The 4,805-nt window shown below is 43.2% G+C and overlaps 1 protein-coding gene across 6 annotated transcripts in view; it reads left to right on the forward strand.

Annotated features, from left to right (window-relative positions):
* LOC123498727 (amphoterin-induced protein 2-like) overlaps positions 1-4,291 on the forward strand; it is a 437,692-nt gene extending 433,401 nt beyond the window's left edge. For 5 of the 6 annotated variants that reach the window (XM_045246126.1, XM_045246131.1, XM_045246130.1 and 2 more), the window contains one exon: positions 1,762-3,948. The gene's annotated coding sequence lies outside the window, so the exon portion shown is untranslated. Of the gene's footprint in view, positions 1-1,761; positions 3,949-4,156 lie in introns of those variants that run through there. The other variant, XM_045246129.1, reaches the window with a different exon arrangement.
* Positions 4,292-4,805: the final 514 nt, after the last annotated feature.

Consider the following 4,805-nt stretch of genomic DNA (forward strand, 5'->3'; position numbering starts at 1 on the left):
TTTCATGAAGGTTTGATCGCTTTTGAAAAGGCGCGGGAAAGTTAAGTAATATCATCGTCGTAGGAGTGGATAAGACATGAAGTTTGGTTTGGAATATCATTGATGAATATTAAGAAGAGTGTGGATGACAGGACAGGTTTTTAAGCTTTTTGAAAGTTTAGGACAGGGAGACCATGGAAAACAACATTGCGAATGATTTGGATACTTAGAATGAAATAGTCAGAGGGGAGGGAGGAGAGGGAGGAACAAGTCATGAATCCTTCAAAGTAGAGTTTTAGCAAAAGTTTGAGAGAAGAGTTCAGCTTTAAAAATAGATGAGATAACAGTCGTGTAATCAGGGTGAAATAAAGGGTGGGAAGATGAAGAAGTAAAGTTCTTGGGTGTTTTTACCTAGGTGCCGGAAGCCTCGCAAGGAGTTAGATCTCGAAAGCTTTTGAAGTTTTCTTTTAATGAAGGAGTGCTAATTTAGTTGGAGAACATACTTGGGATGATTTCAGGCAGAATTATAAAGCGCATGAGATTCAGATGATATTAGACTCAAATACCTTTTGTGGACCATCTTCATTATGTATAGCACAAGAACAGTATTTAATAAACCAAAATTTGGAAAGTTTAAGTTTAGAGAAAGAGTAAGAAAGGCAGGCCTCCGTGCCAAACACTGTTATCTATGTTACGCTCAGCAAAGCGCAAGAGATATCTTCGCTTTGGGGGATCCTGAGGAGAATTGGAACGATATGACAAGATACTGATATAAGACTGTGATCGGAGGAGCCCGACAGAGAAGATAGGGTAACAGCATAAGCAGAAGGATCAGATGTTAGGAAAAAATAAAAAATGTTTGGCATATCTCGAAGACTGTCAGGAATACGAGTAGGATGTTGCACCTGCTTCTGTAAGTCATAGAGGATGGCAAAAGTAAAGGGTAGTTCACCAGGATGGTCAGTGAAAAGATATGAAACCCAAAATTGGTGGTGAACATTGAAGTCTCCAAGAATGGAGACCTTCGCAAAAGGAAAGAGAGTCGGAATATCCTCCACTTTTGGAAGTTAAGTAGTCAAATAAATTTTTATAGTCAGAGGAATTGAGTGAGAGATATACAGCAGAGATCAATTTTCTTTTGAGAGTGACTCTGTATTCGTAGCCAGATAGTACAAAATTCGGAAGATTCAAGAGCGTGGGCATGAAAGCAAGTAAAGTCGTTGCGCACATAGAGGTAATAGTCAGCTTTGAAGTGAATATGAGGATAGAGAAAGTAGGAGGGGGACATGCAGAAAAGGGGCTACTGTCAATTGCCTTAGACACTTGTGTCTCAGTAAGGAAAAGATGAGATTTAGTGGGGAGGAGATTATGTTCTATAGATTGAAAAGTAGTAGTTTTCATAGTCGTACATTAGCTTTAGTATTATGAGGAGGAGGGAGAGGAGGAGGAGGAGGAGCAGGAGGAGAAAGAAGAAAATTATTAGCTTATTGTCGTTTTCTTAGCAATATAATTATAAACTCATATTTTCCTCTGAATATTTTAATTACTCTAAGGAGAGAGAGAGAGAGAGAGAGAGAGAGAGAGAGAGAGAGAGAGAGAGAGAATGTGTGTACGTGTGCGTGTGTGCTAGCGCGCGCGCGCTCGCACCTGTAAGAATGCGAGTGCGAGTACGTGAAAGCGAGAGAGCCGACAGATGACACCCAAACCTAAAGACAGCCTGAGGTTCTCCTAACGTGCTAGATCAATTCCAGATTGCGGACGATTAAGTCTTTATCTTTTTAGCTGACTGCCTCGGCGGGATCTGGTTAAACCGCCGCCCATCCCACCACTGGCCGCATCGCTCCAGTCCGCTGCTCTCATCGCCCTGGCAGCCTACGCCACTCCACGTCAGCCAGTTCACCACGGCACAGAGACCAACCAGATCACCTCTTTCCCTTCATTACGTGACTGGAAAAACAAAAGCACAAAGGGAGATAAAAGGCATGTCTCCTGATGGCGTTAACGTGACCTAAAGACTGGGTGGTAGTGCTATTAATATTGTTGTTGTTATTGATGTTGTTGTTACTATGGTGTCCGTAGGTCTGTCTGTTGTCAGTGGACTGTGAGCAGCGAACTGAGGGTTATCTTGCATTTAAGTTTCCGAGTGATGTTGGACTTCACTAGAGGACTCAGTCGCAGCGTGAAGGGCCAGAGCGGCGGAATGGAATGGACTTAAATGAAATGCGACATGAATAGGAAACCTGATCTGCTGAAGCCACAAGTTCACTTTGAAAGGTAATCCAAGGGTAAAGACGCAGGATCCCTGGCGCCCTCAGCTGCTCACACCTGCAAGACCAAGACACCACCCGACAATTCTTTATTGAGCTGGTGAATATTGAAACTTAATTAATTATGGGCATAAAGACTCGCTGGATGCAGAAAAGAAACTCCCATTAGCATTTCTACACAACAGTCGCCCATTGTGAAAAGATAATGCAGCGGGAGTGGGGCAGTATGTCAAAGTCGTTCTCGCGGACTGTTTTGCTTTAGTGCTTCGTGGCATGTGGGACCATGACCCAACTGCCCCATCCCGCCTGGCCACGACCCGCTCCTCCCAAGCTACCTTTCTGCCATGGACAGTGCAGCCCGCCTTGCTCCGTGAGTGGCGGCCCGGCTATCGCGGCAGACCTGGCCAGGATGTAGCGCCTCCTCCATGTATATTACTGAGTGTGACGATTGTAATATTTTGTATATTATAGAACACATTATAACTCGGAGTTTAATGTACATTGTTATATAATGTACTTAGAATATTATGTACGATGTAACGTTATACGCACAGGTAAACACCGTACTCTTGTACCTTGTTAGTGTCGGATAGCGGCGGCGTAGCCACTTCTTTATGTGGACGCGTGTCCAATGGTGCACAGCTGGAGGCTGATGGTGGCTTGTATGTACATTGGTGTACATTGTAATGTCGTAAGGTGTTTTAAATATGTAAGCTGTGTGTGTGTGTGTAAAAGAGAGAGAGAGAGAGAGAGAGAGAGCACGCACCAAGGCAAGGACGCATGTTGCCACTGTTGCTGACATTATGTTATCTGATGACTCCGTCTCAGCGACTTGTTTTCTGTTTTTTATCTTAAATGAGAGAGAGAGAGAGAGAGAGAGAGAGAGAGAGAGAGAGCAGTGGCGTGCAGTGCAGTGCAGTGCAGTGCAGTGCTGTGCCGTGCCGTGCCGTGCCGTGCCGTGCCGTGCCGTGTCGTGTCGTGCTTGTTACCCAACAGGGTCCGCCAGCATCGTGCTGAATCAGGCATAGCCTCGACGCTCTCCTGCAGCATCCACAGCTCTGCCCAATCAAAACCCTGTCCTTCCTCCCCTCCTACATCCACCAGCGCCATGCGGCATTACAGAGGTGGGGTATTCTTGTGTCACGCTTTCCGTCTGTTTGTGTTGGAAACTGCAGGACGTGACGCGCTGTGCTAGGGTGCTGTCTACAAAAAGAATAATCAATTTACTTAACCCTACAAGGCTGAGTGATCTTCCAGTAATGTACTCTTATGTATACTTTTATTTTTCGCTCGTCAGATTTTACCACATGACCGTAAGAAAGAATGACATGGCGCCACTCTTAGATAATTCTTGGCTATTCCCCCTGCCGCACACTGCACGAGACACCTCAGAGTAATGTAATATTGTGTACATTTGTGGAAAATTAACTGTCTTTCAGGTGATATTCCAAGAGTCTGACGCAACAAGCTGGTAGGAAACAGGATGTGTAAAAAGATAATACGGAAAGATGCATGATGGAAGAGAGGAAAAAGTGAGAAAAGTGAAAGGAAGTGGAGAAAGAAATTATTTTTGCTATACATAGAGAGGCTGAAATGTGACGTCATGAAATGAGTGCCAGAAGGAACTTTAACACTTTTATAACGCTGTGCAGTGAGTGTCGTGTCGCCGGTATAGACTCGGGATAATAAACTATTTCAAAAACTTCGACTTCTTATTAACCTTCACCATTATATATACCCATGCCACCGAACCTTGCAGCATTACTTTGATTTATTTTTGTATTGTTTTCGTTTGACTCCTCACAATGTTTTACTACTTTCACTGAAACTTTTTTCTTGGGGTTTTTTTCACGGACAATTTAGTTGATTTTGATTTTACTTTCCTTTTTATTTACTTATCTATTTTTCAGTTCACACACACACGCAAGTATACACAGCAGAACAACGTAATATAGGAAACTAAGAGTGTATACATCTGTCAACCCACCACTAGCAGCAACGGTACCAACGACAACAACGCAGTACGCAGTGAGCAATCAGCTATCAACGGACAGACAACACAGGTAAGAAGGTAAAGCGAGATGTTAATTAACCCACTTCCTTCGATTCGTAAATTAAACTCACAACTTCAGAGATAAAAAGGATAGAGTTTCGGATAGCTGAACTGTAGAGATTGTTAACACGACTATTAAGTAACTAGTATATAGATAAAAGAAAGAAGGTTTGGATATTAATGCGAATGTTCAGTATCTCTTAATCAATTGTACGCTGTTCGTACGAAAACTAGTTTCCTTTTCTACTAGTGAAATTATGTATTCGAGACAGGATTCCTTTGCCTTCACGCAGCAGCTTCTTATCATGATAAATTAAGCCAGGGTGGCGTGTCACACTCATTAATGTATTACACAGATCACTGGACTGGATTGAGGGAACACGCTAAACGCACTGGAAGAAAGTATGGCAGGTTACTCAATTATTGACCACGACTATAAGTGTTCCTTCTCTCTATCTCTTGGCAGATCTTTGTCTTGTAGTGGACTAATGTAAGCTGAGGCGAAA

The sequence above is a fragment of the Portunus trituberculatus genome, chromosome 48 (assembly GCF_017591435.1).
Source record: "Portunus trituberculatus isolate SZX2019 chromosome 48, ASM1759143v1, whole genome shotgun sequence".
NCBI classification, from domain to species: domain Eukaryota; kingdom Metazoa; phylum Arthropoda; class Malacostraca; order Decapoda; family Portunidae; genus Portunus; species Portunus trituberculatus.